General features: G+C 37.9%; 1 long non-coding RNA gene across 1 annotated transcript in view; it reads left to right on the top strand.

Moving 5' to 3' along the window:
- The window catches only part of LOC105485072 (uncharacterized), a 65,930-nt gene that overhangs the window by 9,917 nt on the left and 31,424 nt on the right, over positions 1 to 24,589 (top strand). Inside the window, exon 2 of the long non-coding RNA XR_989332.2 lies at positions 4,364 to 4,433. This is a non-coding gene — a long non-coding RNA (uncharacterized lncRNA). The remainder of the gene's footprint in view (positions 1 to 4,363; positions 4,434 to 24,589) is intronic.

Consider the following 24,589-nt stretch of genomic DNA (forward strand, 5'->3'; position numbering starts at 1 on the left):
GAGACAGCTGAAAATGAAAGATTCATGGTAACAGTAGGGGCAAAGGAAGAACTCTGGAAATTAGACGTGTCTATTGAGGTGGTATAAGTGCTGTGGGTATTGGCCTAGGCTAAGGAACATTTTTTTCCATGATGTGGGAGAAGAACTTGTTCACTTGCAAGAGTTAGGGGCCAGGGGTTGCAGAAGGGTCTAAAGGTTTAAGGAAAGTGGAAATATTGAGTCATTTCTAGGAATGTAAGTTTCTTGGATAGAGTTACCAGATAAATCACAGGATATAGGGTTAAATTTGAATTTGAGGTAAATCGTGAATAAAATGTTCATTATATGTATATCCCAACTATTGCACGTGAAATACACTAAAAATTATTTGTTGTTCATCTGAAATTTGTGTTTGTGCATTCTGTATTTTCATTTGTTGAATCTGCCAACACTAATCTTGGGAGAGTTGGGGATGTCAGCTTTGCCCCTTTCAGTTATTTTTGTGGAGGAGAAAGTTTCAGGTATTAGTAACTTGCTATGTGCCTTAATACATTGTTGATTGACACATGATATTTAAATATTGATAGCATTTTATAGTTTATGAAGCAGATTTGTATGTATTGTTTAGGAAGTGGATTTATATATATATATATTATTTACAAAAATCTTATAAGTTAGGCATTATAATTCCCACTTTACAGATAAGAAAACTGAAAATTCGAGTTTTCAGGTTATGATGCTTGTTCAAGTTTGTATGGCTATTTAGTGAAATATTTAGCAATTAGAAACAGTTCTTTGATTATATGTGCAATGTTATTTCAACTATGACCAAGCTGTCTCTTAGACTGATTAGATCTCAGTGTTTTACGTTTTACCAGAAGCAGATTCTCTTTTTGTTTTCCATTATCTAAAACTAGTCCCAGCAGGCATTACTTCTAATCCAGTTGTTTTGCTTGTATGATTCCATTGAAGATTTAGTATTAATGAGATCGCTGTGAGTAAAATATACAGCACATTGAATTTGTCACTGTAGCTTCTCTTAACAAATGAATTGAACAAATGTAGTGTTACAGGAATTTACATTTTCTGCCCAGTTGGAAACCCAACAATTTATTTGCTCCGCTATTTTAAATAGCTACTTTTTACAAACAGTGTCCCAAATTGACTTCAAATAACGTAATTATAGTACAATATGTTCTTCTAAAATCTTCTCTAGATTTGTATGAATGGTCATTGCATGGCGAATTGTAACTAAATTTCTCCAGTGCAGCACATTTTCAAAGAGAACGTTAGCAAGGAAGTGTTTAATAGCAATAACACACATGTAGTGATACTATAGAGTAGTGGTTCTCAGAATGTGGTCTCCTCAACCAGCAGCACCAACATCCCCTGGGGACTTGTTATTGAGCTGGAAACTCCTAGATCTCAACCTAGACCTACAGAACCAGAAACTCTGAGGCAGGGTTCAGCAATTTGTATTTAACAAGCCCTTCAGGAGATTCTGATAGACGCAAAAGTGTGAGAACCATTACAGGACTAGCATCCTGCTGTACCTCCTGAGGGTGAAGAGTGAATCCTGGCTTGGAAAAGCTAATTGAGACACATTTCTGTTCTAAGAATACTTCTGTGGACAGCATTTGATGGTAAGTCCACCCCTTGGTTACCTAAAATCTTTACATGTCAGAACTTTCTCAGCAGGTAGGGGAGTGGACACGGTCAAAATAATGGAGAGATAGTTATGAAATTCAGTGAACAGAATTAATTGTTAAATGCAACAGTAAGCATTCTTCCGTTGTTAGGGGAAAACAGACATTTACCAAACTGTTGTTATATGTAGGGTACCATCATAAGCATTTTGCACACGTCTCATTTATTTCTCATAACCATCCTATAGTAGAGTCATTATTATGACCGTTTAATAGATGACAGAAATATCAAGTACTTTGTTCAAAGATGCACTGCTGGTGAGTGACCTTGGTTTGGTTTATAACTTAATTATAGTTCATCTCTTTAATGAGTGTCCCCGGCCTCTCCACAGTATAAGGGGCGTCTCCTGTTGCCACCTACCTTGAAATTGGTTCTCATCATCTTACAATGCAGTTTTCTATTAACTTGACAGATATCTTGAAACCAGAGGGTAAATACCAAAAGACACATCTAGAGGATTGCATGAAAGTGTTTCAGTTTCTCACTCTTGGCCCACCCAGGCCTTTTAAGAATTCCCTATAATAAAGCAGATCAATATGTTAATGTCGCAGTTTTATACTTTTAAAAGAAAATTCATCAGTAACACATATAAGGAAAGTTGGTGTGTATCAGAGTTAGTATTAGAGATTAGTAGAGAAACAAATGACTATTTAACATGTGGTGGTTTTGGATAATTGGTTACCAGAGAAGTGAAAAACAAAACCCTAAATTAAATCCCTGTTTCAAACCCACCATATATTTTTTTAAAAATTCCAAATGCATTAAAATCTAAATGTGAACCACAAAAGATGAAATATGTTTAAAATATCTATATGAAAGAGTTATCTTGTGAGTAAAGAGAGTTTATTTTAAAAGATTTCTTTAAAAAGATACTACATCAAAATTTAAAACATTAATATGACAAAAAGAAGATACCATGAAAAAGTTGAAAGACATATGACAGATTAGAAGATATTTCCAACATATGCAATGAAGATAGGACTAGAAACCAAAATATATGACAACATTCTACAAGTGAATAAGAAGAGTATGAACAATTCAGGAGAAAAATAGGCACTAAACACAAATAGGTAATTTATAATAGAGAAAATTGTGGAATAAGTATGTGAAAATATGCTATACCTGTATATTAATTAGGAAAAGGAAAATATAAGCATCAGTGAAACACTATTTTATAGTTTTCATGTTGGCAAAACTATAAAATGTGTCAATAACCAGTATATACTTCTAATAAGTGCATAAATTAGGCCAATTTTTTTGGCAGAGGACAATTTGGAAATAGCTAGAAAATCTAAATATGTGCATACACTAAAACCCAGCAATTCTACTTCTAGATATGATTTCTGTGGAAGTTTTCCTATTTGAGTGCAAAGAGGTACACATCATAAGTTCACTGCAGTGCAGTATGTACTAGTTAAAGATTGGATATGATTTAAATGTCCATCAATAGGAAAATGGACAGAGAAAGTTTGGTATATTTTTGAGGTATGATGTTATGTAGCAGTTAAAAATAATGAATTAGATCTATGCATCAACAATGATAGATTTCTAAAATCTAATTTGGGAGTAATAGGTAATTTGTAGGAAGATATACATAGTATGGAAGCATTTGTGTAATTTAAAAATATGTGTGACCGTTTTATATATATGTGTGTGTGTGTGTGTGTGTGTGTATGGATTGGTAGGATAAACATAAAATTCAGTTGTTTCCTCCAGGGAAAAGCTAAGGTAGGAGAATGGGATTGAGGAAGGAATTCTAGAGACAATTTTTATCAGGAATATTTAGTGGCTTATATTTTTAAAATATGACGTAAGTATGTAAGTACGGAAAAATATTAACCTAAGTCTTTGCTGTTATAGTCTCTGCATTTTTTGTATTATTAACCTTATTTTTTCCAAAATAGAAAAAAATGCCCTGAAGCTCAGGGAGGTATGTAAATTGCATGAGACAAACAAGGTAAAAAAATATATCGCTGTGTAAAGGCCAATTCAAATGTAATAGAAAGGCTAATTACATCAACAGAAAAGTGAAGTATTTCAAATGGGTCTAGAGATTTTTCAAGTCTTTTTTTAGTAAAACATTACTGACTAATCCCAGCCCTGTTGGGAAGGGTTTCAATAGATGTAATTGTTTTCACTAACTTTGTTATTTTTCTTTTTTCCTTTTTTTTTTTTTTTTTTTTTAAGACGTAGTCTTGCTCTTTCACCCAGGCTAGAGTGCAGTGGCACAATCTCGGCTCACTGCAATCTCCATCTCCCGGGTTCAGATGGTTCTTCTGCCTCAGCCTCCCCAGTAGCTGGGATTACAGGCACGTACCACCATACCCTGCTGATTTTAGTATTTTTAGTAGAGATAGAGTTTCACCATGTTGGCCAGACTGGTCTCAAATTCCTGACCTCAAGTGATCTGCTCATCTTGGCCTCCCAAAGTGCTGGGATTACAGGCATAAGCCACTGTGCCAGGCCAATTTTTATTTTTCACGTTGGAATTACAAAATCTGTGTTGGAGCACTATCTCCTTGGTGTCTGTAGGTTGGTAACTATGTTAGAGCTGACACTAACACCTACTTTCACCATCTTGACAGTATCACCAGATGATACTCCCTGCTCAAAAAAAAAAAAAAAAAAAAAAAAAGATGTAACGTGGTTAATTAATGTTTTCTCTTTTTATTTTTAGAATTGCTTTTTGTAATCCACTGCACCCTGGTCTTCTGGCTATCTGGTGTTATGAGATTTCAGATGATCTAGTAAGTATCTTTCTACTTCTTAAGGAGGGCTTTTTATGAAAGCCCTCTGTAGATTTAAATTAGCAGTGTTAAAAGTAGACATAATCATTCATATTGACTAAAGATTTTATAGTTTTGGATATATCAACTTGTTAATTCAAAACTTCTTAGGATGGAAAGCTGGTGGATTGAATACTGAAGATTAATGAGAAACAACAGCAGCTTGAGATCAGGATTAAGGTGACATGAGCGCTAACACTAGGCCTGCCTTTAGCTCTGAGATGCTGAAACGATTTCTTGCATTCTCGGGGGTTCAGTTTCTCCATCTGTACATTGGTGAGATGGACTAGTAGATTTTATTTGATGTAGGTATCAGTAGCATTTGTCATAGGTGGTGATTACTTCCTCCTCCTGGAAACATTTTCTTCCAGTAACTTCTAAGGCATTCTAAGGCATCTTACTCTCAATTTGCCCTTGTTTCACTAGCCCCCCTTCTTAGTTTTCTTTATTTGGAGTGACTCAAGATTACTCCTTGGATCTCTTATTAGCATACATTCCTTTTATCCCCTTGGTGATTTCATCTAGCATTATAATTTTAAAGCCATACATTTATTTACATTGCCCAAATATAGGTATATCTTCAGCCTTGATAGCTTCTCTGAATTTCATATCAGTTTTTAATTTGGTATCTCCACTTTTATGTCTAATGTATTGTTCAAAATTTATATGCCTAAATGTTCACTTCCAATCCCTGCCCCTCCTCCACTCTAACTTGCTCTTCAGTTCATCTCTCACACACTCATTAAAGGAAACGGTCTTTCCACTGCTCAGGACAAATCCCTTGGCATCTTCATTAATCCTCTCTTTCTTTTACACCCTATACCTAATGATTAGTAAGTTTTTTAAAGAAGTTCCCAAATGGTAGTGTTTTATTTTTAATTATAATCTGTTTTTCCATTTTGCTCAAATAATTATTTCTGTATATTCCTACATTTGTAGTTTAAGATTTCTCTTCTGTTCATTATTAGCAAATCTTGCTGGATATAACTTAAAAATACATCCATAATGTATCAATCAGTCCAAAAGCCTAGATTGAAGAGCAATCCCTGGGAGTGGTATCCCAATTCAGAAAAACAGGGACACCAGAGACAAAGGAAGCAGGTAGTTAATATAGCAGGGAAGAGAGTCAGGGAAGAGAGTCAGGAGATCATAGTAAGTATATGGTCATTTTTTTTTTGGAATACATTGCAAAAATCAAAGAAAGGGAACTTTATAGCCATGAAGCAAGATAATCTAATCTACCACCTTCCTACAAGTTTAAGAAAATGAATTTCACATAAAAACAAACAGCAGATTATCATGAGAGAGTATTATAGAAATGTATTATTTAATAAACAGAGGCCAGGCGAAGTGGCTTACGCCTGTAATCCTAGCACTTTGGGAGGCCAAGGTGAGTGGATCACCTGAGGTCAGGGAATCGAGACCAGCCATGGCAAAACCCCATATCTACTAAAAATACTAAAATTAACTGAGTGTGAGAGCACATGCCTGTAATCCCAGCTACTTGGGAGGCTGAGGCAGGAGAATCGAGTGAACCCAGGACTCGGAGGTTGCAGTGATCCGAGATGGTGCCACTGCACTCCAGCCTGGGCGACACAGAGAGACTCCGTCTCAAAAAACAATAATAATAATAATAATAGAATAATAAATTTATGTAATACATGAACAGAATAGTATCAGTATAGGCAATAAAAGCTTTCAGAGAAAGGCACATCCACAAAACAAATATGTTACCTAAGATTTCAAAACAAGGTAAAAGGAATTAACAAAATAATATAAGATATATAAAAATAATGTAAATGTGAATTGCACAAATTTAGGGTGATGTGATTATACCCTGAAAGTAATTAAGTAATTTTAGAAATAAAGACTATATTAAAAGGATTATAAGATTAATTAAACATGGAATAATGCTTCTTAAGGAAAATAAAATTTGAGAAGAATAAACTTTAAAAAGAAGCAAAGAAAAAGATAAAGATTCAGAAGAAAGTTCAGCGGGTTAGTTTTGAGAGTTAATAGGACCCTGACTGCTTTATTCATTTCTGACCTTAAAACAAGCTCCTTGAACTTACCCACAAAGTGGACTGTGCAAAAATCCCTTCTAGTTTCAGCTGCTGTTTGCAAATAGACTCTGCATATTTCCCAAGCAACTTCAGGATTTGCCTTTTCTTAGGTATTAGGAAATATGCTTAGCAAAGAGCCCCTCACTTTCTTCCGCTTCCTTTGACTCAATATAAAATTCTTGATTCATATTTCTTGAGTTTTTAAAATTAGTTGCTCCATTGTGTTCTGATATAAAATTTTGCTACTGAAAATATACATACAACAAAATCCCAAAGGAAAAATTGATTAATAAGGTTAAATTGTAGGCCAGGTGAGATGGCTCATGCCTGTAATTCCAGCACTTTGGGAGGCTGAGGCAGGCGGGTCACCTAAGGTCAGGAGTTCAAGACCACTTATACTTACTAAGTAACATAAAAGACCTAAGCTATGTTATGAATAGAGTAGAAATTCATTTATATATAGCACTTAGAACTCCATTAACAGGAGTTCACTTTACTTTCAACTAATGTAGACATTGTCTACAACTGACTATATCTGAAGCCAAAAAACCCCCAATAAATTAAAAAATATATATAAATTATACATCATAATTCTCTCACCATAATGCAATATAATTAGAAATTAATAACAAACCAGAAAATAATATAATCCATCTGGAAATTTTAAAACATATTCCTAAATTAAGTATCAAAAACAATGTTAAATAGTAGTGTAGATAGTGGGCTTCTCATCTTGTTCCTGATGTTGGTGAAAAAGTTTCTGATTTTTCCCCCAATGGTAAGTAAGATGTTGGACAAATATGTATATGTATACGTATTATGTGAGTGTGTGCATGTGTGTGTGTATATACAAACATATATACATATATGTACACATACATACACATACATATATACATATATGCATATCTGTGTATGTATATATACACATAGGTATCATTAATATATATGAAAATATATAGGTTAATGTATAGGTTTCCCATCTATCTTATCTTTTTTATTGTAACCCCATCCATTGTTCTTTTATTGACAGTTTTCAGAATGAATGGGTGTATCAAAACCATTCATGTATATATGCTGATTATATATTTTTTCATTAGCTGTTTTAAAATGCTGTGTTATCTTAATGCATTTTCTAATATTGAATTATTAATATATTTGCATATCTGCAATAATACCCATTTGGAAATGATGTATTTAATGTACAGTACTAGTGAATTCTTTGTTGTGTTATTTGCCTGGCTAATGTTAAAACACATCAGGAAACAAATCTGGAAGTTTTTCTTCTTTTATAAACTCTGGAATATTTTTAATAATGTTGGAATAATCTAATCATTAAATGTTTGACAGAATTTCCCTGTAAAAACATCTTGTTTTCATGCCAGAGAAGCTCTTCTGATACTTTCTCTATTTCCTCTGTGGTAGTTGGTTTGTTTAGATTTTCTGTTCCTACTGAGACCAATTTTAAAAACTTTTATTTTCCTAGAAACATACCCACATAATCTAGTTTTTCAAATTATTTGCAGAGGGTTTTTCAAAGTAGCCTCTTAGGATCCTTAAACTGTCCTCCGTTTCAACCCCCTTGTAATTGTTCTCAGATGGAAAGTTGATGTGAATGAGCCATTACCAGATTCACAGGCAGTAGATGCTGTTTTCTAAAGGGAAGTGTAAAGGATGTAAATCAATACAACCCTTTTGGAAATTTGCACATTTCCCTTTAGGAAAGGGTTGTATTGATTTAAATAATTATAGTTATATAATGTATAACTATAATTACGCATGTAACTTAAAGTTATATAAAGTAACACGTATATAACTTCAAATTTTATTTTTATTATAGAACACTTTAAACATACACAGAAGTAAAGAGAATAATACAGTGAACTCAAATGCAACCATAACCCAGCTTCAACAGATAACAATTTATGACCAATCTTGTTTAATCTATAATCCCACCTATTTCTCTGCCCCACATATCATTTTGAGGAAAATTCTATAAACATATAATGTTACCCATAAATGTCTCAATATATGCCTTTATGGAGATAAACCCTCCTTTTCTTAGTAAACTTTTATTTTGCAATAATTTTTGATTTACAGAAAAGATGACAAATAGTACACAGATTTTCCGTATACTAACTCGGTTTCTTACATTGTTAATATAATATATATGGTTATATATATAAATTATATATCATATTACCATATTATACAATAATTACCATATATTATATATATTATATTATATATATATGGTCATATATATTACCATAATGCAGTTGTCAAAACTGAGAAGCTAACGTTAATACATCACTCCTAAACTCCAGACTTTGGATTCCACTAGATTTTTATTTTTGTGTTCCATGATACCGCATCACATTTAGTTAATACTTTTTATAAACGTAACTGCAATACGATTATCATGCTTTAAAATAATAATTCTTTAATATCATTAAATATCCACTTAGGATCCAAATTTAAACTTTTCTCACAAATGGCATGTGTTTTTGAAATGTTTATTTGAATCAGGATCCAAAGAAGATCCACAACTGTGGTTGGCTAATACCTCTTATGTATGCTTTAATGTATAGGTTTCACTTCCATCTCATTTTTATTGCAATGGATTTATTTATTTTATTGCAATGTATTTAATTTAAAAATTGAGTCATATGTCCTGCAGAATTGCCTAAAATTTGAGTATTGCTGATGGATTCTTCATGGAGACATTTACAATATCCGTCTGTCATACATGTTCACATACAGAAGTCTGATCAACAATTAAAAATACCCACACATTTGAAGGCAAAATTTTGAAATTAAAAAATGTAAAAAATCGGCCGGGCGCGGTGGCTCAAGCCTGTAATCCCAACACTTTGGGAGGCCGAGACGGGCGGATCACGAGGTCAGGAGATCGAGACCATCCTGTCTAACCCGGTGAAACCCCGTCTCTACTAAAAAAATACAAAAAACTAGCCGGGCAAGGTGGCGGGCGCCTGTAGTCCCAGCTACTCAGGAGGCTGAGGCAGGAGAATGGCGTGAACCCGGGAGGCGGAGCTTGCAGTGAGCTGAGATCCGGCCACTGCACTCCAGCCTGGGCGACAGAGCGAGACTCTGTCTCAAAAAATAAATAAATAAATAAATAAATAAATGAATAAATAAATAAAAAATGTAAAAAATCAAGAGAAAACGAAAGACATTAGATCACTGGAGAATCCAGAGAAAAACTCGAAGATACTCCTCGCAATTGTCTGGCCACGTTTTCTTAGAGCATCTGTGATGTGCTGGGGCTCCATGTCAGCCCCCAGTTGCCTTGGAAACTCCGAAGCCAGAAGGCTGTTATGGCTGAGTCGTACAAACAGCAAAGATGGCAGCCCACCCCTCCCTCTGGGAGCTCTGTTCCAGGGAGTCCTGAAACCTTTGTCAGCTGGTGAACACTGGTGGGGTTAGCTGGAGACCCCAGTTGGGATGCTCCACCCAGTGATGAGGAAGGAGATCAGGCACCTGCTTCAAAAAGCAGTCTGGCCACGTTTCATAGGGCAGCTTTGCTGTGCTGGGGTACCACTTCTGCCCCCAGTCTGCTTGGACTCTCCAGAGCCCAAAGGCTAGAACAGCTAAGGCACCCAAATAGCAAAGCTGGCAGCCTGCCATCTGATAAAATTCTGAGCTCTGTTCCAGGGAGATTTCAAATATCTGACAGATGGAGAACACTGGTAGGGTGGATGGAGGCTCTGTTTGGGAGGTTCTGCCCAGTGAGGAGGAACGGGATCAGGGACTCACTTAAAGAAGTAGTCTGGCCACAGTTTTTGTAGAGTAGTTGTGCTATGCTGGGGCATCGCTTTCACCCCCTGTTGGTTAGGACTCTCCCAAACAGCAGAGGTGGTGGCCTGCCCCTCTCCCCAGCAGCTTTGTCCCAGGTAGGTGCAACACTGCTACTGGTTGCTGGCTGGAATTCCAAGCCAGTGGTTCTTATCCTGTGAGGTGCCGCAAAAGTGGGGCCCACAGATCCTCACTATTCAGCCCTCTGGATTCAGCCTTTTTCCTAGGGGTATGAACAGGGATCTAACCTCCTGCTTTTCCGGAGTTGCAGTTGCTTTTGCTAGGACTCCCAGAAAGCCAGGGTATCTAAAGCTCCTGGATCTCTGTGCATTCCTGAGCGGCTGCTCTATGAAGACTCCATGTAGCTGTGTGTGTCAGACTGAACGCCCTCGTGGAATGGGTTCATGAGGCAATCTCCTGGCCCAAGGGCTGCAAAAATCTATTGGGAAAGTATGGGATCCTGGAGTCACACATTCTCTCACAGGTTCTCTGGGTGGAGGAGTTTACCTTGGCTCCATGTCACTCTTGGGTGGGCTGTCATCCTGCCTTTTCTCCTTTCTCCATGGTTTGAGTTGTTTCCTTGATTAGTCCAAATGTGAGTACCTGGATGTTTAATTGAAGGTGCTGTATTTACTTGCCTGTTCACTTCCTCTCTGTAAGAGCCATGCATATTAGCTGCTTCTAGTCAGCAATCTTGGCCACTCTTCACATGCTTAGTTTCAAAAGAAATTGCCAAACTGTTTTCCAGAGTCGCTGTAACATTTTCTATTTCCAGAAGCAATGTATGAGTGACTCAGTTATTCCACATCCTCGCTAGCATTTGGTATTTTCTCTATTTTTATAGCCATTCTGAAAAAATGTGTTATGATATATCATTGTAGTTTAATTTGAAATTCCCTGACAGCTAAAGATGTTGATCATCTTGTGTTTTTTGCCATCTCTATATATCTTCTTGGTGAAATGTTTGTTCGATGTATATGGCACATTTTCTAATATTCTTTTCTGTTGAATTATTTTTAATTTTTAATTATTATGGGTACATAGTAGATGTATATATTTATAGGGTACGTGAAATATTTTGGTAGTGGCATGGAAAGCATGATAATCACCTCATGGAAAATTGGGTATGCATTCCTTCAAGCACTTATCCTTTATGTTACAAACAACCCAATCTGGTTACTTGTTATTGGTCTGTTCAGGTTTTGGATTTATTTATGGTTCTATCTTGGTAGGTTGCATGTGTCTAGGAATTTATCTATTTCTTGTATGTTTTCCAGTTTATTGGCATGCTGTTTGTTGCTCATAGTAGCCGCTAATGATCTCTTCAATTTCTTCATTATCAGTTGTAATGTCTCTTTTTTAATTTCTGATTTTATTTATGTGAGTCTTCTTTTTTTTTCTTAGTCTAGCTAAGGGTTTGTCAATTTTGTTTATCTTATCAAAAAGCCAACTTCTCTTTCATTGATCTTTTGTATTGTTTTATTCATTTGAAATTTATTTGTGATCTGATCCTTATTATTTCTTTTCTTGTCTTAATGTTGGGTTCAGTTTGCTCTTGCTTTTCTGTTTCTTTAAGATGCATCATTAGGTCATTTATTTTAGGTTTTTCTTCTTTTATAATGTAGATAATAATAGCTATACATTTCCTTCTTAGTACTGCTTTCACTGTATACCACAAGTTTATACATATTGTGTTTTCATTATCATTTGTTTCAACTTGCTTTTCAATTTTCTTCTTGATTCCCTCATCGACCCTCTGCTTTTTGGTAGTCTTTTTGGGTTCAGCCTGCTTGATGTTCTATAACCTCCTTGAATGTTGATGCCTGAAGATGTTTGTTGGTATCTGGGCATTGAAGAGTTAAGTATTTATTATAGTTTTCACAGCCTGGGCTTGTTTGTGCCTGTCCTTCTTTAGAAGGCTTTCCAGGTATTTGAAGGGAGTTGGGCCTCAAGCCTAATATCTGTAGTTATTGCAGACTCATAGATGTACCACCTTGGTGGTCTCGAATTAAATCCAAAAGAATTATTTGAATTATCAGGCATATACTCTTGTTCTTTTCTCTTACTTCTCTTAAACAAATGAAGTATCTTTCTCTGTGCTGAGCCACCTGGAGTTGGAAGTGTGCTGACACAAGCAACACTGTAGCCACCACAACTGGGACTGTACTGGGTGAGACCTAAAGCCAACACAACACTGGGTCTTGCCCGAGGCCCTTCCCTTTAGGATGTCAATTTCCCTCAGTCCCCAGGCATGTCCAGAGATGCTGTCTGGGAGCCAGTGGTTAGAGTAAAAAAACCACAGCAGTTTACCTGATGTTCTATTCTACTGTGGCTAAGCTGACACCCGCACCACAATACAAAGGCCTTCCTGCTTTTCCCTCCACATTTCACAGGCAGAAGAACCTCTCTCTGTGGCAACTACCACCACCAGTCCACAGGTTTCTGACAGGCAACTTCCGATGTTCACTCAAAGTCCAAGGGTTCTTCTGTCAGCTTGTGGTGAATGCTGCCGGGCCTAGGACTTACCCTTTAAGGCAGTGTGCTCCCCTCTGGCCCGGGGCAGGTGCAGAAATGCCATCCAAGGGCCTAAGCCTGGACTCCTGGACCCTATGGGCCTGCTTGTTGCTCTACCCTACTGCAGGTGAGCTGTGATATAGTTTGGATATTTGTCCCCAGCCAAATACCATGTTGAATTGTAATCTCCAGTGTTGGAAGTGGGGCCTGATGGGGATGTGTTTGAGTCATGGGGGCAGATCCCTCATGGCTTGGTACTGTCTTTGATAGTGAGTGAGTTCTCATGATGTTACAGGACCCCACCACTTACCCATAGGTACATGTTGGGTCAGGGTTTTCACACTATAGTCCTTTCTGTTGTTCGCCAGACATGTGTTACAGGAAAGGAGTCCTGATCCAGACCCCAAGGGAAGGTTCTTGGATTTCACGCAAGAAAGAATTCAGGGAGAGTCTGCAGTGCAAAGTAAAAGCAAGTTTATTAAGAGTCAAGTAGTGCAACAATAGCTACTCCATAGACAGAGTAGGACGTTCCTGAAAGTAAGAGGAGGAACGCATCCGCCCTAGGTACCATGCTTGTACATATTGGGAGTTGTGCTCTGCTACAAGGGTTTGTGATAAAGGATAAATTTTCTTAATTACTGTATTTTGCAAGAATTGATATTATTATCTTTAAAGCAAAATTAGGAATGCCTTTGTTCTCCAGATATTGGAATATCTGGACACTCCCAAGTCTGGGTCTGTTGAGTAAACATTTTTCATTTGTTCCCTTAACCGTAAACATCTAGAGGCTAAGAGTGCCTGACTTTCTGAGAATGCAGCCAGGCAAGTCCCAGCCTCATTTTCCTACCCCTCACTCAAGATGGAGTTGCTCTGGTTCAAACACCTCTGACAATGAGCTTTGGTTGTTTAAAAGTGTGTGGCACCTTCCCTTCACCCAACTCTTTCTCTCACTTGCTCCTGCTTCCCTGCTTTCACCATGTAACATGGTTTTTCCCTCTTTGCCTTGCCCTGTGATTGAAAGCTCAATGAGGCTTCACCAGAAGCCAGGCAGATGCCAGCAACATGACTTCCTATAAAGTCTGAAGATCTGTGAGCCGGTTAAACCACCTATCTTTATAAATTACCCAATCTTAGATATTTCTTTATAACAATGCAAAAATGGCCTAATATAAAAAAATTGGTACCAGTAGTGGAGTATTGCTATAAAGTTACCTGAAAATGAGGAAGCAACTTTGGAATCAGGTAATGAGCAGAGTTTGGAAGAGTTTGGAGGGCTCAGAAGCAGACATGAAGGTAAAGGAAAGTTTAGATCTTCTTCAAGACTGCTGCAGTGGTTGTGCCCCACATGCCCATACTGATATAGACAGTGAAGTCCAGGCTGAAGAGATCTCAGATGGAAATAAGGGACCCAATGGGAACTGGAGCAAAGGCCATGTGTGTTATAGGGACAAAGAGCTTGGCTGCATTCTGTTCATGCCCTAGGGGTTTGAGGGCTTTGTGGAAGTATGAACTTTATAGCGTTAATTTAGAACATCTGGTGGAAGAAATTTCTAGGCAGCAAAGCATTGAAGATGTGGTCTGGCAACTTCTAACAGCCTGCACTCAGATGTGAGAGCAGAGGAATGACTTAAAGTTGGAACTTATCATTGAAAGAGGAGCAGAACGTAAAAGTTTGAAAAATTTGCAGCCTAGCCATGTGGCAGAGAAAGAAAAAGCGTTTTGGGGAGAGGAATTCAAGCAAGCTATGGAACAACCAGTTGCTAGATAAATTTGAATAATAAAAAAGAAGTAAGTGCTACTATCCAAGACAATAGAGAAAAAGCCTCCTAGGCATTTCAGAGAGCTTCACAGCAGCCACTTCCATCACAGACCTGGAGGCCTATGAGGGAAGAATGGTTTCATGGCCCAGGCTTAGGTCCCCACTGTTCTGCTTCCCACATCCCAGCAACTCTGGCTCCAACCTCAGCTCAAGCGCCCCAGATACTGCTCATACCACCACATTGGCAGTCGCAAGCTGTAAGCCTTGGCAGCTTCCACATGGTGTTAAGCCTGTAGGTACACAGGAGACAAGAGTGAATGAGGCTTGGCAGCCAATGCCTAAATTTCAGAGGATATATGAGAAGGTCTGAGTTCCCAAGCAGAAGGGAACTCTCTTGCTTGTTTCTGCTTTCACTATGTGACGTGCCCGTTCTCTCTTCACTTTCTGTCATGACTGAAAGCTCCCTGATGCTTCCCCAGGGAAGGCTGTGAAGAAGGGATTTGTGGGTTTGGAGCCCCCACATAGAGTCCCCATTTGGAACAGTTCCTAATGGAGCTGTGAGAAGGGGGACACCATTCTCCAGACCCCAGAATGGTAGATCCACCAGACTTGCAACCTCAGTGTGGAAAAGCCACAAACTCTCAACCTGCAAGAGCAGCCATGGAACCTGAACCCTGAAAAGCCACAAGAGTGGAGTTGCCCAAGGCCTTGGGAGCCCACCCCTTGCACCAGTGTGTCCTGGATGTGGGACGTGGAAACAAAAGGGATTATATTTTGAAGATTTAATATGTAATGACTGCCCTGCTGAGATTCAGACATGCATGGGGCCTGTATCCTCCCACTTTTTTAAATCCAATTTATCCCTTTCAGAATGGGAATCCTTACCCAATGCAAATACTCCCATTGTAACTTGAAAGTAAATAACTTGTTTTGATTTTACAGGCTCATAGGTGAAAATAACTCATTTCCAGATAAGACTTCAGATTTGGAACTTGGGGCTTTCGAGTTAATGCTGGAATGAGTTAAGACTTTAAAGGGACTGTTGAGAAAGCATGATTGTATTTTTTTAATGTGAGAAGGAAATGAGATTTAGGAGCAGCCGGGGCAGAATGATGTAGTTTGGATATTTGTCCTCGCCCAAATGTCATGGTGAATTCTAATCCTCATTGTTGGAGGTGGGACTTGGTGGTAGATGTTTGGGTCATAGGGGAGGATCTCTAATGGTTTGGTACTCTTTTTGTGATAGTGAATGAGTTTTTGCAAGATTGGATCATTTAAAAGTGTGAGGCACCTTCCCCCTCAACTCTGCTTGTTTCTGCTTTCACTATGTGACGTGCCTGTTTTCTCTTCACTGTCTGCCATGACTGAAAACTCCCTGAGGCTTCCCCAGAAGCCAAGCAGACGCCAGCCCCATGCTTCCTGTAAAGTCTGCAGAACCATTAGCCAATTAAACTGTTTTTTCTTTATAAATTACCTAGTCTCACACATTTTTTTTTTTTTATAGCAACACAAGAACAGCCTAATACAAGCTGGTAACTAAGGTACAAGACAAATCCTCTTTACTTTTTCCTGTGCTTTTCTCAATCAGATGGAGTCTTTGGCCATAACTTCCTCAGCTGGGAATGTGCTTGGTCATACTTGAAGCTACCATCCTTCAGAGGCCAAAGTCCACAGCATGCTCCTTGGGTATCACTCCTGGTTATTAGGGCCTAAGGACTCTAATGATGGTGATGAATGCTGGCAGGACTGGGTCTTTTCTTTCAAGACAGTAGGTTCCCTTCTGGCCCACGGTGCGTCTAGAAATGTCATCTTGGAGGTAGAGCCCGGAATGGTGTCCTGACAACTCTGCCCAGTGTCCTATCCTACTGTGGCTGAGCTGGTATCCAAGATGCAAGACAAAGTCCTCTTTACTCTTCCCTCTCCTCTCTTCAAGTAGAAGGAAAGGGTCACTTTTTTATTGCTGTGGGCTTTGTTATGCCTAGACCGTTTATTCCCCGAAGAAGACCACCAGAGTCCAGAGTCAAAGCTAAGCAGCAAGGATCTTTATTACAGGTTCGAACCTGGAACTCTCCCTCGCTCGTGAAACGAGACAGGCAGGAGAGCTCCCCCACTGAGCTCCGAACAATGTTATATAGTCTAAGAAAAGTGGGCATAGAGTTATTATACAAATCAGATATATGATTGGCTAGTGTTTGAACAAGGCGATTTGGCTAACTATGATTGGTTCCCGCCATTTCTGATATTTTGGTTCAAACTTTGAGGCGGGAGAGCAGGTTTATGGCAGCAAGAGTTTATCTTACTTAAACACGTCTTGTGACCTTGCCTCAGAACTTACAAAATCTCTGGTATGTGCAAAACAAAATCTCTGGTACGTGCAGAAAACCAGGTACTCACAGAACTTACGAAATCTCTGGTATGTGCAAAGATTAGAGAGCAGAACAAGGGTGTAGCGGGTGGGGGGCGGGTACACATCTATCTTTGTGTCCTTTCAGCTTCACTGCCTGGGGTTGGGGAAAGGATGGCACAATAACTCCCTCAGCTGCCTATCTGGTGTCTCCTTAGGTCAAATGCCACCCTGGCTCTTAGCCCAGCTCAGCACTAGGATTTTCCTAGGAGTTGCAATCCTTGTGTCCTAGGCTGTCTTTCAAGTTTAGCTAGAACCCAAGAACGCTTCAGCCCACTGTGGCAAGGCTTCCTGAGAAACTGGAGTTCTGACTGATGGGGTGGGCTATTCTCTGGCTAGGTCTGGTCCAAATGCTCCTTTTGTACATGGGCCCTGGTTGCATCCAGGATGGCTTTATTCTCGGTTGTGACAGGGAAGCACTGAGTTCAATGTAAAGTCCCCCAGTCACTGCACTGTCCTTCTCCAAGTGCACAGCTATTGTTGGGGTATGGGGGAGGGTTGGCATCAGCAATTCAAGACTGTCTCTTCTACCCTCCTTAATGCCTTTTTCTGTGATACAGATTTAAAACTAGGTACTGTAATTGCTCATCTGATTTTTGGTTCTTGTGATGGTGCTTTCCTACATGCAGATAGTTGTTAAAATGAGGTGTTCGGCAGGGGCGATGAACAGTGTAAGCTTCTATTCCACCGTCTTGCTCCACCTCCTTCTGTTGATTTTGATAATTCTTTATATATTCTATACACAAGTATTTGTTGAATATACAGTTTGCAAGTATTTTCTCCCAGTTTCTAGCTTGCTATTTCATCCTCTTCAAATAAACTTTCAGAGAGAAAAATATGCTTTTAAAAAAAGGTCGATAAGTTCCACTTTATTTACTTTGCATTTTATGAATTACTCTTTTGATATCAAGCCTATTAACTCTTTTGCCTTGTCTTAAATCTCAAAGATTTTCTCCTAAGAGAGATATATATATGCACGTATATATGTACGAATATATAAATATACCTAAGATATATATATACGTATATGTGTGTGTGTATATATGGTTTTGCATGGTATACTGAAGACTGTGATCTGTTGTTGGTTAAATATGTGAGGTACTGCTCAGTTAATCCTTGGGAGGTGGTTTATGGGTGTCCAATTACTCCAGCATTATTTGTTGAAAAGGTTTCCTCAGTTGAATTGCCCTTGCAACTTCATCCAAAATTTGTTGGGTATATTTGTGTGAGCCTACTTCTGGGTTCTCTATTCTGCTCTATTGATCTATGTGTCTATCCCTCTGCCCATACCACACTGTCTTGGTTAACGTATCTGTAAAATAATCTTTAATATGATAGACTGATTCTTCTTAGTTTATGCTTCTTTATTAGGATAGTAGGTGATAGCTGTTGGAGGACCTATGTCTTCTCATATTAAGTTTAGAATATGCTTATATATATCTACAACAGGGGTGTCCAATCTTTTGGCTTCCCTGGGCCACGTGGAAAGAATTGTCTTGGGCCACACATGAAATACACTAACACTAACAATAGCTAATGAACTAAAAAAAAAAAAAAAAAAAAAAAAAAAAAATCACCAAAAGTGTCTCATAATGTTTTTAAAAAGCTTAAGAATTTCTGTTGGGCCACATTCAAAGCTGTCCTGGGCTACCTGTGCCCTGGGGGCTGTGGGTTGGACAAGCTTGATCTACAGCAAACCTTACTTTGATTTGGATAGAAATTTAATTAAGCCTTTACGTAAATGTGGAGAAAGGTAACATCCTTACTATGTTATCTTCCAATTCATAAACACAATGTACCACCTCTCCACTTGTTCATGTCTTCTTTGCTTTCTTTCATTAACATATGTAATTTTAAATATTCAGATGTGCATGTTTGCTAAATGTCAATGTAAAAGAGACCATGTTTTACATTTCAGTTTATAAATATTCCTTGTTAGTATATAGAAATATGATTGATTCTTAGGTGTTGAACTTGTATCTGCAACCCTGCTATAGTCTAAACTCTTCTAATGTTCTAAGATCTGATTGGTGTTGACCGAAAGCCATTTTGTTATTGTTAATATAAGTTTATTACCATATTTAGAGTTTGTGTCAAAAAAACTTGTAAATAATATTCCTGCTACCTTTGTATCTGGAAGTGCAGGAAAAAGAAAAAAACATCATTATTCTTGTGACTTTTCTCAGTGGCTTAAATATATGCTACGTAACAGGCACATGAGCCATATAATTGGTTAGGTTAAGTAAGCTTTCATTTAATCAAATCAACAAATATTTAGTGAGAGTCTGCCATGTGTAATGTACTGTAACAGCTTCGTGTAATTTTTTCTTCAATTATCTAATATTCTCCTCTCTTCTAAATGGTGTTGTAGTTTGATTTGGGGAAACTTAGCAGGACAAATAAGGCTTTATGTAAAGCTTTCAGGTAATCTGCATGTATCTACACCAGTGTTCCCATGACGTACCTCAAAAAGGATTTATAATCTCTTAAAACATTGGAAAAAATAAATTCCACCACGATATATATAATGTAAACCAGGTATCTAAATATAATGTATATTGCTATTACAAGTCTGCATAAAGTATACAACCAAACAAAAACAATTGCAGATGAAAATAAGTAAAAGGATAATTTTAGAATAGTAATATTTAGAGAATAATTCCTCAATTCAAATTGCTAGTATATTTTCCTGTCTGCATGTATGCACTGGCATTAACTATGTGTCCACTTTTATCAGTGAATTAGAACAGAAATGAATTTCAGATAATAAAGTCATAAACATCTGGGTTTTGCAGCACATGGTCTGCTGAAGTTTGAATATGAAATAATCTTGATTTGATTTCCAATAATAAAAGGAAACAGGATAGAATGAGATAATTTATGGTATTGTGCGCTGAGAAATAGTCTCACTTACACAATTGCTTACAGTCTCCTTTATGGTCACATACTGTTCCATGTCTTCAGTGTCCTTGAGAACTGAGTTATATCAGTTTCTATAAGACAGTGCTTGGCACACAATAGGCACTCAATAATAGTTTTACGAATGAAAGAATAAATTGCAGTGTGCAACATTTCAGCATCAAATTTGAGAACCCACTTCAGGCAAATATTGAGAATTTATCAACATCATCTTAACATCATTTTAATAGTCACAGACTTGTAAAATAAGTAAAGTGACAAAACGGCTAACAATACTTGCCCTCACCCACAGACAGATACAGACCAGCCAAAGATAAAAACTTACGAAATGTTTACAATTCTAGTGCCGGTGACTGAGACTGCAGATGAGTGAGAAGGCCCAGATCGTGGCGGTATAGCCTAGATCTAATTCACACAGCTGTTGAGTACTGGAATACTGGATGGCAGGATAGGAGAGAGAGTATTCCTGCTCTTCCAAAGCTGCCAGCAACATCAATAAATAATTTCAAGGACCCTCCTTCTGTATGTAATTTGTATAGCCTTGCTGTATCATCAGTGTTTTGCATGCTGTAGGCAGTCAATGAAAATTTGCCAAGAAATACATAAATCAGAGGAGTTTGACAGAGTTATGAAGGCAAAGAGCAGCAATAACAGGAATCCTAGTTTTAAATGATGACCAAAATGGCATGACACAATTGGTATGCAAAAACAGGTTCCAAAAGTCTATTGAAGGATGAAAGGACATAGGAAGTGGATTCCTGGCAAACGAAGGGGAAAGTTTCAGAGAGGACCAAAGTTGCTCCAATTACTGGGGTTCCCAGTGAGGTGAGGAGAGAATTAGGTTTGAATTGCAAAGGAATATTTAGTCTCAAATTTTGTTAGTGGATGATGATTTGCACATAGATACCACCTAGGAATTCCATGTCTATTTGCTGTCTACACGCTTAAGGCTGAATCGGTGTCATATATTATGTTAAAATTATAAAAATAACATCATAATTACAGTGTTTTTCCTATTTTACAGATTGCTAGAGGTTTAAGAAATGAAAACATAACTCTTTAATGCAATTTACCTAAGAAAATTCGTGAAAATATGCACAAGGGGATATACTATACACATTCCCATTTTTTCTTTATTGCATTTTAATCTATAAACACTTATTTTCTGTCTATACGGAAAATCTTTTAGAATATTTCACTTTAATTAGTAGTAACTCTAATAAGTATATCTAAGAAAATATTCGATACTGGTGAAACCAGTAGAATTTTGACCACACAGACAAGGTTTTAAATCTTTTATGTGCCTCTTACTTTAATTGTACTATCTTTCCCTCTACTTGGAATACTCTACTCAGACTTTAGCACAGCTGTCCCCTTCAGGTCATTCAAATCTCAACTCAACCATTCACTCCTTAGGGAGATGTCCCTTGATCATCTTTATTTAAAGCATCTTATTTCCCCATAACTCAGTTTCATATAACTCTTATTATCGTTACACTATATCTTTATGTGGATGATGTTATGTATCATACACTTTATGTCTTCCCTCCACCAGAGTTTAAGTTTCTTGAATCTCAATTCAAATTTATATTGTATTTTCCTGTCTGCATGTACAAAAGCATTGACAGGAAAAAAAAAAAAAGAGAGAGAGAGAGGACTCATGGAGGCATTGTAGGCTAGAGTTAGTGTTTTCAATTTTGTTCCATGTGTAAAAAAAAGTTGGTGAGGAGTGATATATGTTTTGATTTTTGTTTATAAAAGATTACTGTGTTTATTCTGTGGATATGACTAGAAAGAGGAAATGTGATAAGAAAGATACCTTGTTTGGAGGGTGTTGTAGAAGTGCAAGTAACAGACCACATCTCCTTGAATGAGAATGGTAGTGGTGGAGATGGAGAGAAGTGGATACATTGAGCTTTAATTTGGAAATAGAGATAAAAGAACTTGCTTATGGATTGGATATGTCTGTTAGTCAAGGTAACACAAATAGAAGATTCAAGAATGACTCCTAGTTTTTCTGACTTGAATGACTGAATAATGTTAGTGCCATTTACTGCAACTGGGAAAGTGGGTAGGGAATATGTTCTAGTAGAACGTGAGGTAGGAGAGATAGAATAAAAATTTTCTCTGGAAATAACTCCTACAGCAGACACCATGATGGAGATCTGGAAAAGGAACAAGAAAATAAAAAAAGGAAGACAGCATATGGTATCTAAAGAGGATTTATAAAACATTTTTAAAATGCTAATAACCCCAAAAGTGATTGGAGGTTTCTTTTGTATGTGAAGAGCTATGGTCTCATAATAGTGGGTAATAGACCTCTCTTTCCCAATTCTGTTCTGTATGTGTGTGTGTGTCTGTGTGTGTGTGTGTGTGTGTATAGTTTTTGAGAAAGGGTCTCACTGTCACCCAGGCTGGAGTGCGGTGGCACAATCATGGCTCACTGCAGCCTCAGCCTCCCTGGGTTCAGGTGATTCGCTCACCTCAACCTCCCAAGTAGCTGGGGCTATAGGCATGTGTTGCCACACCTGCCTAATTTTTTGCTTTGTGTGTGTGTGTGTGTGTGTGTGTGTGTGTGTGTGTGTGTGTGTAGAGATGGGATTTTACCATGTTGTCCAGGCTGGCCTCGAACTCCTGAGCCCAAGTGATTCTCCTGCTTCGACCTCTCAAAGTCCTGGGATTACAGGTATGAGCCACCACACCCAGCAGAATTAATATTTGAAATAGTAGTAGCAGACAAATGAAGTAACGAAGTCGAAAAATTTTACATAGGTATATACTTGGAGACAATAAAAAGCAAGACAGGTTTAACAAATATGGATGCTATGCATTCTGTGTCCTTTACAGGTGTAACTAATCAAAAAAGTACCTTTTTGAAGTCATTATATGAAAAAGCCACTTGCACGCATGTGTTTATAGCAGTCCAGTTCACAATTGCCCAGATGTGGAACCAACCTAAGTGCCCATCAACTAATGAGTGGATAAAGAAAATGTGGTGTGTATATACCATGGAGTACTATTTATCCTTTAAAAGGAACAAAATAATGTATTTTTGCAGCAACTTGGATGGAGCTGAAGGCCATTATTTTAAGTGAGGTAGCACAGGAGTGTAAAACCAAAAGCTGTATTTTCTCACTTATAAGTGGGAGTTAAGCTATGAGTATGCAAAGGCATAGAGAATGATATACTAGACTTTAGAGACTTGGGGGGAGAGTGGGAGGGAGACTCTGGATAAAAAAACTACACATTATATAAAATGTATACTACTCAGGTGACAGGTGCACTAAAATCTCAGAATTCACCATTATAGAATTCATTTATAACAAAAATCTACTTGTACCCCAAAAGCTATTGAAATAAGAATTTTAAAAATAAAAAATAAAAAGTACATTTTTTTCTTCTAAGTTTGAACACATCATCAGATATTTTGGACTGAACATTGCAGAGAAGCAGTTTAAAATCACTGGGGGACTTTGGAGTAAACAATTGTAGTGGAACTGTGTGGGACTAAACCTAATTGAAGTCAGTAGTTATGGATAAAATGGAGATAGCAAATATAGACAATGTTTTCAAGAAGTTTGGCTATCAAGGCTGGGAGAAATAGAGACATATACTGGAGGATGACTTGTGTTGTTTATCTCTAATTTGGTATTAAGGCCTCTCTCTGCGATGGGAGTATACATTCTAGCCCTTCCCTGACAGGGCTCCAGAGGATTTGGTCGTAGATGCTTACACTGTGACTACCATGGAATAATTGTTTATCCTGGTATATCATCTAATGCTTACGTGTCCAACTTGTTTCCCTCTTACAGGCAACTTGTTTACACTGGCAGATGCTCTTGTGCCTCTTGTCTGACACATGACCAGGTTAATCCTGACAAGATAGGCGCTCTCTTTGACTGGGAGGAAAGTTAGGTCTGGGTGTGTCAGTTGTGTAAGTCACAAAAAAGACAGCATAACAAAAACACAGGAAATAACAGGAGCACTTCATTACTCATAGATCCAAAACAGGGGGGTACCCATGAGGGCTGATGTGCAGGTTGCAGGGGCTATGTGCTTAACCCACAGGTGGGCAACCAGAGAAAGGGATGGTCCTGTAGGCTCAGGCTTTGATTGGGGTCCAGGATGTTACCCAAGCAGGTTTCCCATGGGGAGTTCTAATTGATGGAGTTAGAGGAAGTAGGTGTGACTTCTGTTGGGTCACTCTGTGACTGAGAGGTGGTCACTGGAGCATATCTCAACCGTATCTGCACCATCCATGCAGAATGACGGGGTCACTGGGGAGAGTCAAGTAGGTTGTATCTATATGTCCCAAGGAGAGCTCATCATCAGAATGCAGTTTTATAAGGCAGATACCTGGATTGACCACATTGAGAAACTTGGAGGAGATGGAGAACTGGAAACGGGGGCATAGGTAACTCAACCTTACTTCTGATATTGGAAAGTCAAACTTATATTCAAAAAGAACGGTGAGGCAACATAAAATTATAAGAATCACTACAACATTAGATCAATGAAAATTTTTCAGATGGGAAATTTGAATATACAAGTTTTCAGAAATGAGTCATTAAAACATGTAACAATTATTGAACGTTCACACAGTGATAAGCACTGTCCTTGGTAGTTTATATATATGTGCTAC

Source organism: Macaca nemestrina, chromosome X (assembly GCF_043159975.1).
Source record: "Macaca nemestrina isolate mMacNem1 chromosome X, mMacNem.hap1, whole genome shotgun sequence".
Classification (NCBI taxonomy): Eukaryota; Metazoa; Chordata; class Mammalia; order Primates; family Cercopithecidae; genus Macaca; species Macaca nemestrina.